We start from the raw sequence: 12,401 nt of genomic DNA, 5'->3' as shown, positions 1-12,401 counted from the left end.
TTTACGTGAAGCAGAGTTATCTTCTGTAGGGTTTTTGTGTATTCACAAGGTGATATTTGTATTGTAAAACAACAATGGTGAAGGAAAATAAAAAGGCTTTTGAAAAATGTAGTTTCCTTTATCTTTTTAACGTTAAGTTTAAATTTAAAGCTGGGTTTATTCTTCCAAACCTTGCCTTTAATTTTATGTGTTATTGCACTGTAGGCCATCAAATTTGGACTGTATGGAAACTGCATTGATTTCGAATTGCTGTTCGCGTTGGGCAAACCAGTGCCTTATCTGAAATAAATGCTATGCAATAGATTCCGATCGTGCGGGAGCCGGGAGCAGATGGGAGAAGCCTTCCTGGGAGTCATCCACCAGGGCTTGAAAAATCTACCCCAAAACTGCTGGGACGGAGCGCATTGCAGGGTCAACATCAGGCCGGTCACTACGGTGACCCAAAAAAATAAAAGAAAAAGTGACTTTTCTGTGAGTATGAAGTAGTGAAAGTGTCATTTCTTCTTCTTTTTTTCTTGGGGGGGGGGTGGTGGTGGTGGTTTATCTCCACTTCTCTGCCCTGTCCCTTATCCTTGGTCAAAAACTTCCTTGAGGAGTTGATGGGGTGTTCCTTCTGCCGCTTTGCCTCGCCGTTGCTCGGGATGCTAAACAAGGCTGTCCCCGTTTCTTTATCAGTTCTCTTTCTCCCCGGGAGGGAGGGGATTTCTGCGCGCCCCGTGCTTCTCGGCACAACCCTTTGCAAGGGCAGTTGCAGAGCTGCCGGTGAATTTTCGGGCTCAGCTCTGCACGCTTTACCTTCAATTGGAGGTATTATGTTTGCCAACCGTGTGGTAGCAAAGTTGATTTTTTATTTTTTTTTTTTAAACAAAAAACCAAAACAACAACAAACCAAAACACAAAACCAAACCCACCCCGAGATGACTGCTTGAGAGAATTCACGCTCCCAGACGTAAACGAACGAGTAGATTTTTCAAGACCTGGCATTCACGCCCATCAAAACCATTGACATTAAGTAAATGTATGGATATATGCACATGACATTAAATGGAATCTGCTGAATTCTGCATTGTAGTGTCTGACTTACTGCACGGACCTTGCTTAACGTGGTTTCGGTGTTTTCGCAGCAGAGCTGTGCTTTGGTGCAGAGCGTGCCGTCTTCAGGAGTGGGCCTGGGCGAGCAGGGACGTGGAGCTCAGCGGTGTGGTGTTGCTCTGGGTGCTGCCTGGGCCGGAGGAGGGGACCAAGGGAATAGATACGGGATAAAATTGTTGTACGTCAGCATTAACTCCGGGCTGTGGCGCTGGTGCTGCTCTCCTCCTTCCCTGTGCGGATCTGCTCGGCAGCACCGGCTTTTTAAGATGGGTGATGGTGTGGAGTGCAGCTGCTTGTCGTTGTTTAGTGTTGTGCTAACGACTGGGCATCCCAAATTTCCCACTGTTGAGCACTTCAGCTGCGTTTCCCCCAAACCACTCGGGTAAGGTACCACCCCTACAGTGATTCTCGCTTTCTGGAGAAGGGTAGCCAAGGGGTGACGGCGGTCTCCTGGAGATTTTGAACACCCACGCTTGCCTTTTGAAGTTTCTGTGGTGAAATCCTTGGGCAACTTCATGTCCTATTCCCAATTAGAGGCCGAACCACCGCGTGCATTGTCCCCTTGCCGTGGGGCACTGCTGCCTGGGTGCATTGTGTGCATCTACCTTTGGGTTATGAAGCGTGGGGGCACGTGGACCTTTACCGTTGATACTCATCGGAGGTGAGCACAGCAAACTTCTGCCAGTGTGGAACAAGAAGGCAGTAAAAGAGCTGAAATGGGTGGTGGGCTGCCTTCATCGAGGCAAACGGAGCCTAATGGCTCTTCCCCCTTTGTGCCAGTAAAGCCATCTTCTCTTGAGTTGTGGTTGAACATTATTGGGTTGTTTAGTTTGAGGGCGTCTATAGGAGGACAGGTAGGAACCAGGTTTGGGTGTGGTGTGGTAAACCTTTGCGTGTTGTGCAGTGCAGACTCGAGGAGGCTGAAATTTCAAAGAGGGGTCTCAACCAGAAAAGGCTGCAAAAAGGACAGCTTAAGGTGGAGAAGGACCTGGCAATTGCCTGAGTTGTGGACAAAGAGAAACCAAGATCTTTGCCAGCAGGGTGGAGTTTGAGATCCACTGAGATCCATCTCAATTTAGTCCTTCCAGGCGGGGAAAGTTTTAAGACCCAAGCGTCTCGATCCCTGTAACCTGGCATGAACAAACATCTTCCTTGTAGAAAATTAACATTGATTTTCCAGCACTGGTGCATCCTCTTAACGTCATTTCTGCCACTGGTTGTCCATGTGCGCTGTTGGCTTGGCGGGGAATGCTGATGAGCACCAGGATTTGGGGATGACACCCTCCGCCCATCCATTCTGCAGCATTCTTTTAACAAATAAGCACACCTCTAGCAAGATTTTGGAGCAGGCGGGAATCCCCAAACTTGACTGCAGATGGTTTTCAGCAGCAGCATCCCGGCCCTGGTGGTTGCTCTTGCTGGCAGACGGTGTGTAGGCATGGGTGGCTCCAGAGCAGCCCACCGTGTTCATTTTCTGCCCAGGTTTTGCCCAGAAAAAAAAGCCAGCAGAAGTTAGTTTGGGAAGGATGTGCCCAATTCTGCACTGTTCTTTTTCAGCCTCCAGGCCCGGGGAGTAAAGAAGGGTTTCCCCATCTTGTGCCAGAGGTCTTCTGCTTTGCACGTGCCGCCTGGCTCTTCCTCAGGGTGACGCTTTTCCTCCCACTCTCCCACATCCCAGGTCAGTGCCGTGCCCGCGGGGCTGCTGCTGAGCAAAACGTCCATCCAGGGCCTGGGAAGGACTCTGATATACGTTGTTTTGAGCGCAAATGAAGATGGTGTTGTCACCAAAGTGTTTGTTTTCCAACAAAAGCTTCCAAATACGTCCAGCCGCCTTGTGATCTTGTTGCAGGTTGGTGAAGGGGGCGAGGGGGAGCAGGTTGGCTTGGGGGAATGTGCTTCGGCCGGGCGACAATGGGCTGAAGCCAAAATTGGCTGCTGTAGGGTTTCTTCTGATGTCTCCTCCGCTCCTAAGCACTGAAAGTGCTGCCAGCGTAGACTTAGGAATCTCTTAACCGATTTTGCTCTCAAAAGACTCCTGTCAAAACAAGGATGTCTCCCTTGATCACCCCTCTCGGTGACTGGGACTGTCCTCCAGGAAGTGCCATGAGGTCCGGCTGCTTTGGAGTTGGTCCCGTCCCCTTTAACACGATGGGGACAGCTTGCTGCAAGCACTGTCCCGTAGGGTTCCTTCACCCCCTGGAAGGCTCAAAGCAATTTGTCCAAGCCCCACTTCGGCCCAGGCTCTGCAAAGCAGCTGCAGAGCTGAAGGGTCTCTCCTTTGGACCTATTTATGATGCTCTGGGTCACTTTTGGCCAATGTACTCCTAACTCAACTAATAACGGCTTCTGCTCAGGTTTCACCACTGGTTGCCCTCAGACGCAGTACACACCAACCACAGCACAGTGTTACCATAACCACTGATTTTTGTTTTCCCTGGGAGAAAGATACGTTGCCAGACAAGTTATTTGAGCAACCCTTTGTTTTGGCTTAATTTTGGTTCATCTCAGCTTCTTGTAGGAGGAGCAGGTCGGGTGCGATGAGTCTGAGCTGTGAGTCTGAGCACGGGGCAGGATTTGCTACCCAGCAGGGTGGTTTCGGCTCTGGCAGCCCTCTGCCAGTTGAGCGAGCATCGGCTCTCCCTCCAAGGTGATTTTTGGGGTGTCTTAAAGGAAAGCTGTGGTGCGTTGACCTTGGCTGGATGCTGGGTGCCCACCAAGCCGCTCTGTCACTCCCCTCCTCAGCAGGACAGGGCAGGGAGAAGATAAGATGGAAAAACACTTGTGGGTCAAGATAAGGCAGTTTAAGAAAGTGGAAGCAAAGGAGAACAAAAGATTTATTCACTACTTCCCATCAGCAGGTGATGTCCAGCCACTTCCCAGGGAATCAGGGCTTCAGGATGTGTAGCGGTTGCTCCAGAAGACAAATGTCCTAATGGGTCTGATGTGTCAGGCCATTGAATCCACACAGTCCAGTATACCCGGTCAGTATATGCAGGCACGGAAGGGTGAGGAGGTAAAGAGATTTTCTTCAAAATTTTGAAGCCAAAACTCCACAGTTGGTGTATCTGTATCTGGGCAATATATGGCTGCTGAGCTGTTAGAATGTGACGCTGGAGTACTTTGAACCACCTTCAGCCACATCACCCTTGTGCACAGGATCTCCATTGGATCTTTGGACACCTCATCGTAGTTTAGATTGCCATAGATGACTTCCAGCACCACTAATTCTCTCAGGTACCGGATGCCTCCATCTGCAGTGGTCCACTTTCCTAGGCAGTTCACAAGATCTTCCTTGAATGGATATCTTGCCCTTACACTTGAGCCATCTCCAGAAACTGCAAATTGCTGCCTCTTTTCCAGTTCCTCACTCAATTCCACGGTTTCTAGCAAGGGGTCCCAGCTGTTGGGCTTCCTTACCTTCCAGTTGCTGAGTGTCAGCTGAGTGTTATCCCAGCACCGATGCAGCCAGGCAGCGATCCGCTCACCTGGCTGGCGGCTGTAACCTTTCCTCATGTCTTGAAGTTCTGATGAGGTCAGGGACCAAGTAGTTTCTCTTACTCCTTCCTCCAATTTCTTCGTCGAAGGAATGGCTTCTTGATCAAACCTCTCTTCCTCTTCCTTACTGATCGATGATAGGGACCTGTTGTTTTCCTTGTCCACTGTTTGTTTTTGGGTCCCTGCTTCAACCACAGTCCTCTGATAGTAGTGAACCATGGCTTAGTGGGCACAGGCCAGGCCCCAGTGCAGTGCTAGAAGCTGCTGGTTTTCACTGGGGTAGGCAGGCCACCCTTCTATCAGGTGGCGTGCCAGTTTGCCGGGGCTACTTGCCCATTCAGGTGTAAAGTCCCAGATTATAGGAGGTGATAACCACCCTAGGAACCTGCCCAAATCCTTCCACACACCCTGCCACCCAGGCACTGGTCCCCTCAGGGCACATTTCAGTATCGCCTCACCCAAAAGTTGTCTTCTCTTACAGCAGGACATCACCAGATTCCACAAACCCCATAATATGCCAACACCATTAATTAGGAGTATTAAACAGCTCACAAAAGGGTCAACAAAGACCTCGGGAACCTGCGTAATAAAACCATTCACGTCAGTCCTGGGTAGGAAGATGGAGATGAGCTCCATCACCCTCTCCTCAAGACAGGTCCCCGACCACAAGGAGCCCATCGACGTCGGGGCAAAGCACAGAGCCGTTGTTTGTACGAGCTCAGCTAAATTAAGAGGAAGCGGTGCAGCCAACAAACTCTGTGACCTGCACAGGAACTCACCACTTAATAACTGTTGGAGCATGCTTCATACCAAACTGCCCTTGTCTTGAGCCCCTGGTTGACCTCGGCTGGCCACCAGGTGCCCACCAAGCCGCTTTATCACTCCACTCCTCAGCAGGACGCAGTGGGGAGAAGACAAGATGAAAAAAAAACCCCAAACCCAAAAAACTCATGGGTCAAGATAAATGCAGTTTAAGAAAAGCAAAAGCAACAGCTGTATGCGGAAGCAAAGGAAAACAAAAGATTTATTCTCTATTTCCCATCAGCAGGCGATGTCCAGCCGCTTCCCGGGAAGCAGGGCTTCAGTCCACACAACGGTCTCTCCAGAAGACAAACATCATAGGAACAGACATCCCCCCCTCCTCTTCCTCCTTTCTCTTAGTTTTTATGACTGAGAAGATGTCATACCATACGGAATATCCCTTTGGTCGCTTTGGGTCAGCTGTCCTGGCTCTGTCCCCTCCTGAGGTCTTGCCCACCCCCAGCCTGCGAAGCACTGGGCCCCTTCCAGTGTCTGATGGGGGCCTACAAAGAAGGCTGCAGAGGGACTTTTTCCAACGGTATGTAGTGATCGGACGAGGGGGAATGGCTTCAAACTGGAAGAGGGGAGATTTAGATTAGATATTAGGAAGAAATTCTCTCCTGTGCGGGCGGTGAGCCCCTGGGGCAGGTTGCCCCGAGAAGCTGTGGCTGCCCCATCCCTGGAGGTGTTCAAGGCCAGGTTGGACAGGGCTTGGAGCAACCTGGGCTGGTGGGAGGTGGCCCTGCCCAGGGCAGGGGGGGGAACGAGATGGTCTTCAAGGTCCCCTCCAACCTAAACTGTTCTATGATCAGCACCTTTCTAGCTCCCAACGCACAGCACTATGGGGAAAATGAACTCCATCCTGGCCAGACCCAATGCAGGAGCTGAGGACGTTTTCCATTTCTCTGCACTGATGTCTCCCCCTTGGCTAGAACATAGAGCTCTGCACCTTCCAGCAGCAAGAGATACTCTGGTTTATTATTTTTCAGCCCTTCAGTGTACTTCCACACATTGCATGCATTTTGACAGAGGAACTGGAACTTACCTTCCCATTTCATCTGAAAGCCAGATTACTTTTTTTTTTTTTCTTCTTTCTGTTAAATCCACAATTACCTTTTTGGCAGAAGATTTTGCTACTGGCTCCAATGCCCTCCTTGTCATTTGGTTTGTGATCAGGGAAATGAAAATGTGGTGGTTTTCCATGTCTGTTCGTTTCTACCCCCTGTCCATCGCGTGGAAGGGACAACCCGCCCGTGCCTTGTCACGCAGCCTCTTCATGGCTTCATTCTGCATTTTAGCTCCTGGGACACCTCAGCCAGGCCATGGGGGCTTGAGGGGGGATGCTTCAGTTTTGAAAGCCGTAACGTTCCATATGAGACAGGGGTTACGCGTTTCGTCTTTTGCTGTTGCCTCAATTGCTCAATGGCAAAATATTTTCTATTTGTGGTGAAGCTTGAACCTGTTTGCAGGTTCTGTCTGTGGATAGATTTAAGGTACGTGATCTGGAGAATTATTTGGGCACTCCCATGTCTGACCGTTAAGGCGCTTGAGGCCCTTGAGTGACACCAGTAGCCCAGTGCTGCGGCTGCAGCAAGTTTTTGTCATGCAGCTCTTTCTGGGCCTCCTCTTCTGGTTTTCTGTCCCTTTGGCATCATTTTTGTCCTCCTCTTGCTTCCCCGTTGAAGTTTTAGGTTTTACCTGTACCCACAGAAAAGGGTCCTGAGTTCAAGTGATGTGTTTAGAGATGGCTTTAGCTGTGTTTCCTTGTGTTGCTCAAGCCCAAGCTCAGACAGCTCCTTTGAGAAGGCAGGAGAGGAACATCCACAGCCAAAGCTCCTGTTGAACCTGGTGGGATGAGCTCTCCCAGCTTGGGGGTGGCAGATTTGACTTTACCAGAAGAACTAGAGGTTTCACAAAGTGATTGAAGGCAGCTGCACTCATACCCACCTGGACTGGCAACCTGTCCACCACGCTTGAGTTTTCCAAAGAAATACCTGAGAAGCTTTAAGCCCAGCTTGGATCTTGGTGAAATGCCCAAATTGGTCCATTGGCCACTGGAGGCAGAAGATGATCCAGAAATGAAATCGCTGCATGTCCCAGGTGTTGGGCAACCAGCTAGAGAGCTCGAGGGAGATCTTGTGCTAGCGCTTGGTGCTTCTGGGTCAGTCTGAGTGCCAGTGTGGTCATGGGGCTGTACTCAAGCATGGCCATCATGTCCATGACTTCAGCCCTTTACCCAACAGAGCTGTCTGCTGTTGCTTGGAGCAGGTGTGTGAGTGTTTTGATCAGGAAAGATGGGGAAGAAAATCCATGTAGTGCTGCCTGGATCATCCCCTGGCGTGTCCTTGCCAAAGCCTGAACAGCTTTTTGCTGACAGCTCATGCAGACAAGTTATCTCCTGCCATCAGGATCCTCCTGCGTCAATATAGAAAGGACTTTGGCCATTCTTTATTAAACAAACAACGTTATCTAAGAGGCCTCATAGTTTCTTTCCCTTCCTCACATCTAGGATCTCAGGCTTTGGTGAACATCTTGGGTCCATACAAGCAACATGCCCGTATTGAGATCATGATTGTTTCTATGTTCTGCTCAGGAACTGGCCAGGGTTTAGCAGACAGGCTTGAATCAAGGTTTCTGTCCTCCAAGTGATGAGGCCTGCAACATGCCTGACCTTGCTGGAGAATTGCTCACTGCTACGGGGTGTCTGCAGTGGCTTCCCAGGAAAGGAAAAAAGATTCACCCCCCAGAAAAATGCGGGGTTCCTGCAGCCAGTTTCAGTGGCTGCAGAAGTTCAGCCAGACTTTCTGGTTTCGTAGATGGAGGCACAAAATGTTCCCACATAATAAGGAAAAGCCTGGGCTACGCAGTCCTTTTTTTTAAGAAAAAAAAAGATTTTTAAGGAAAAAAAAAAAAAGGAAATGTCGGTCTCTTCATTACCTATCCACCCTTTTGATTCTCCCCAACAGAGGCAAACAAAAATTCAGCCGGATTACGCAGCAGATCTGTCCTCTTCCCAACTCTGTCTATGTAGTGAGTTATACCAGCTGGTGGGTCTCTTCTGGACTCCCTTTTTTTTAATGAGTTTAATTAACAGAGAGGCAGCAGAATTGGTGTGAATCTCCAGGAGGGCCTTTTGAAGATGTCCAAGAACATCACACCTCGTCCAGCAGACGGAGGTGTACGAGGCAGCGGAGTTTTGCGAGCACAAAGCAGCGGGTGCTTCACCCCGAACACAGGGCCGGGCTTGCTGGTAGAAAACGAATTTTTTTAATTATAATGCAAATGAGCGTGTGTTTTGGCCTTGGGCCGTTCACGCTGAGATGTCTCTGGTCTGTTAGCCAAAACTCAGTCGGGCATGGAAAAAATGGGATGGTTGGGCTGCTGTCCCCATGATAATGGGCCACGGCAGAAAAGCAGAGATCCTTTAGAGAAGGGTTTTGTTCTCCTGCCTCGGCAGAGGAAGTCGTTCCTTTAATCCTCACTGCTTAAAACATTACTTTTATTTATATTTGTAACAGATGAAGTTTTTTCTGCTTGTTTGGCTTAGGTCAGACATGTCAAACTCAGCCCTATTCCTAGTGGGGACAAATTGCCTCCTGTTGCGATTGCATCCTGCGTTCCTGGCTGGCCCCGGGAAACCTCAGGCATCTCTGTTGGGTTAGGTGAAAACGGTTGTTGTGAGGAGCTTTGGATGAAGGTCTACCGCATGCCCAATGTGGGTGAAGCCTCTGGGCTCCTTCCAGTGAAGAGCAACTATTAAAGCTGGAAAAAACCGTGCTATAGGACCATGTGAAGGACTGCGAAAATGAGAGGGGAGGAAGAGAAACCCAGCCAGACTTTAGGCTATTTCCCTGGAGTGGAGTGGGCGACAGCGATGCACCACTGATGAAGCGTTACGTCCTTCCCCTTTGTGGTTTTTGGGAAAGCCAGCACTATGATAAATTCAGGGTTAAAATGAGGATTGAGGGAAAAGGAAGGAAAGCAAAGGGACAGAACAGATGAATAAGTACTCTGTTTATTTAATCTCTTCTGTGACCTTCTTGAATTTGAGTTTTCCACGGGAAGAGCACCTGGAAGGCCAAGGGCAGGCGGGAAGTCCTCGGTGTTCCACATGCACCTTCCCTCTGCGTGTCTTCAGTGATTTTCCCCATCGCCTTTCCTGCATGCTGATCTTGGAAGACCAGGATAGAGGCATTCTGTTTCAGAAGGTTTGCAGAGAAGATCGTGGTCTCCTATGTGTTTAGAAGGGAAGGGCTTAGTTGTAGGTGGCCCCAGCTTTGATGACCTGCACAAGGCAAGCTCTCTGAGAGACCAGGAAACTCTGGTTTTGTGCAGGCTGGTTCTAAAGTGAAATGTGGGTGCTGGAGGAAAGGGTCAGTTCTCTGAAATCATCTGGTCTTGCTCTGGAGGGGTGAGAAACTAAAACATGAGGATCAGAAAGGGAAGAAAATGCTTCACTGGTTTACATTTTAAATCAAATTTCCTTAATTTTTTTTTTTTTTCCTAAAGGATCGTATGTTGAGATGGTTTAAACCCTCTTTCTTAATGATTTGGAAGCACAACTTTCACTGCATAAGGAAATGTACATTTGCAAGTCTGCGTTTCCTTCTCTCAACTTTGCCTTAATTGCTTCAGCGGATCTATTAATCGTGAGTGGCTTTAGAAACTTTTCTTTTTTGATTAAGGGCACATTAACAAAATATTTTTAACTTTCCAAATGTATGAAATGTCTCTAAGACAGGAAAAAATAGTGTCATTTTATCCTCTGAGATTTCTTTAGGTGGTTTACCAACAAAGTTGTTCCAAACCCGTGTTGTTTCATCCCACTGAATGAGAGGATCCACAATCCCCTGAATGCTCCTTGTCAAACATTTTCAAGTAATTCCAACCTGGTACCTGGTCTCGTATGAGAAATCAAGAGCACCCGTCAGGAGAAAGCAAGACCAGCAGAGTGTTTCCGTGAGTTGGTTGGGTGGTGGCATCAAACCAAGGGCTTTGCTGGCTTGTCCCGAAATGCTCTGCAGCATCTGCGCTATGTTGAGAAAGAAAATCCTGTGCTGTTTGCAGTTACTGAGTGTGTCTCGGAAAGGTACAAATTGGTACTGGGTGACAGCAGCGATGGGTAGGAGCCGTTTTTCAGTAGGATAAATATTGTAAATAAAATATAACTTTCTTTGGTCTCATTTAGCACAAAATGGGAAGAGGAAGAAGTTGGAGGACTCTTGGTCTTGGGAAAGAGGACGATTGTGGGAAGCCTTTCATCTTATGAGAAGGTAACTTGACATGTTGCAACGTGCTACCAGCCCAGACTGACGTGTAGGGTCAGGTTGTCCAGGCATTGCCAGACAAGGACCTCACAAAGGAAATGATTTTGCTGGGTCTGCATGCATTTGACACGTGTGCCCTCTTTCAAATCCCACGTTTCCTCCCACCCACAACGCAGAGTGTAATTTCAGGGATGTCCTGACCCCTCCAACCATGCCTACTGTTGCTTCCCAGGCTCTGGTTTCCTTCCAGCCTGGATCCCCAGAGTTACCGATCTCAACCCAATTTGTCATTGTTTCTCTCTAGATTGGCAGCGGCTCTGAGGTGCTCCGGGGTACCTGTTGCACTGCCATGTCATGACCTCTGTGTGCTCAGTAAATACTTTCCTGGCCACCGTCTTGGTAATCCACCTTCTCTGGAGGCACTGGGTTGCATTTTCCCAGGCAGGAGGGAGTTCAGAGGGATTTAGCAAGCCCTTAGCACTTCATCTGAGGTCTTTGCAGTCCAGAAAGTCCCTTTTCTGCAGCAAAAAGCTTGTTGGTTCTGCAGCCCTGAGCCAGGGTGGATGGACACGGTCATGCTACCTGGGGGACACAGGGAGCTGTGGGTCCCCATAACCTCATTGAGCAGTCTTTTTAAAAGGAAAATATTTAAGATATTCCCCAAAATGTGCTTTGAGTTGCAATCAAACTTCCTTTTCCTCCTCCACCCCCAGCAACAGCTGGGTTGTCCTTTCCGGGTTTATAAGGCCTTGGTGAGGTCTTTTCTTTGGATTTTTTTGCATTTCATGGCATGAGACTGGCAGGACACACCATCACCATACCAACTTCTTAAAACTTAAGAAATTAAGTTTTCATGGTCATCTAGCAAATATACCACCTCCAGGAAGAGCTCTTGCTCTTCCTGCCAATGCACAACCTACTCCTGCCTCATCTCTGTCCCAGGACCTTTCCCCCATGAGCAGAGTGATTTGACTGCTCATGGTTTTGTCAAACGAGGCTCTTTAGTTACCTCCAGGACCAGTGCACAATTTGGGGCACCCTTGTGACCTGAGGCAGGACATTCCCAGCAGCACAGAGGTCACCAGGGGTATCTGTCAGCCCACGCAGCAAAGCAGGTTGTTTCTCCACCGATGGCAGGGGTGAGCGTGTTCCTTCAGCATTGCAGCAAGGAGATAACATATCAGTAAAACTTGCTTCTCCCCACTCAGCCGGTCCGAAAATTGCTGAGTCAAAAGGCGATACTGAACGTGACCTTGAAGTGGTGGCTCAGACTGCATGTACGCGGCGCTAGCTGGAATATTAACCTTTGGATTAGAGAAAGAAATGGTGACGAGAGAGGAAAACTGAACCTTCTGAGATGTTCTCCTGTTGGAAGCTGAGTTGGGGGGGGGAAATGTCGAAGGTGGTCCCAGCCTTGTATTCCCACCGAAACGCATAGGTGCTTGTATACTCTGGTATACCTGCTGGGGTGTTGCTCGTGGGGTTTTTCATCACCCCTGCCAGCAAGGGCAAGCAGCTACTCTCTGAGGGATGCGATGGGTCCCATCACGTTAGGGAAGAGAGAACTGTCAAAATCCTTCAGATAAAACATGCTCTAGAAGCTGGCGAATTTATGCACATTGCAACCTGTCTGGGACTCAAAAGGAAAATAGATGAAAAAAGCTGGGTTTCAATAAATAAAAATACATAAATGAAATGTATTTTACACTTAAAATACAATCTTGGGTTCACGTTCCTCTTCTAGTA

The sequence above is a fragment of the Charadrius vociferus genome, unplaced genomic scaffold, assembly GCF_000708025.1.
Source record: "Charadrius vociferus isolate BGI_N301 unplaced genomic scaffold, ASM70802v2 scaffold390, whole genome shotgun sequence".
In the NCBI taxonomy this organism is placed as follows: domain Eukaryota; kingdom Metazoa; phylum Chordata; class Aves; order Charadriiformes; family Charadriidae; genus Charadrius; species Charadrius vociferus.
This window is presented reverse-complemented; position numbering follows the sequence as displayed.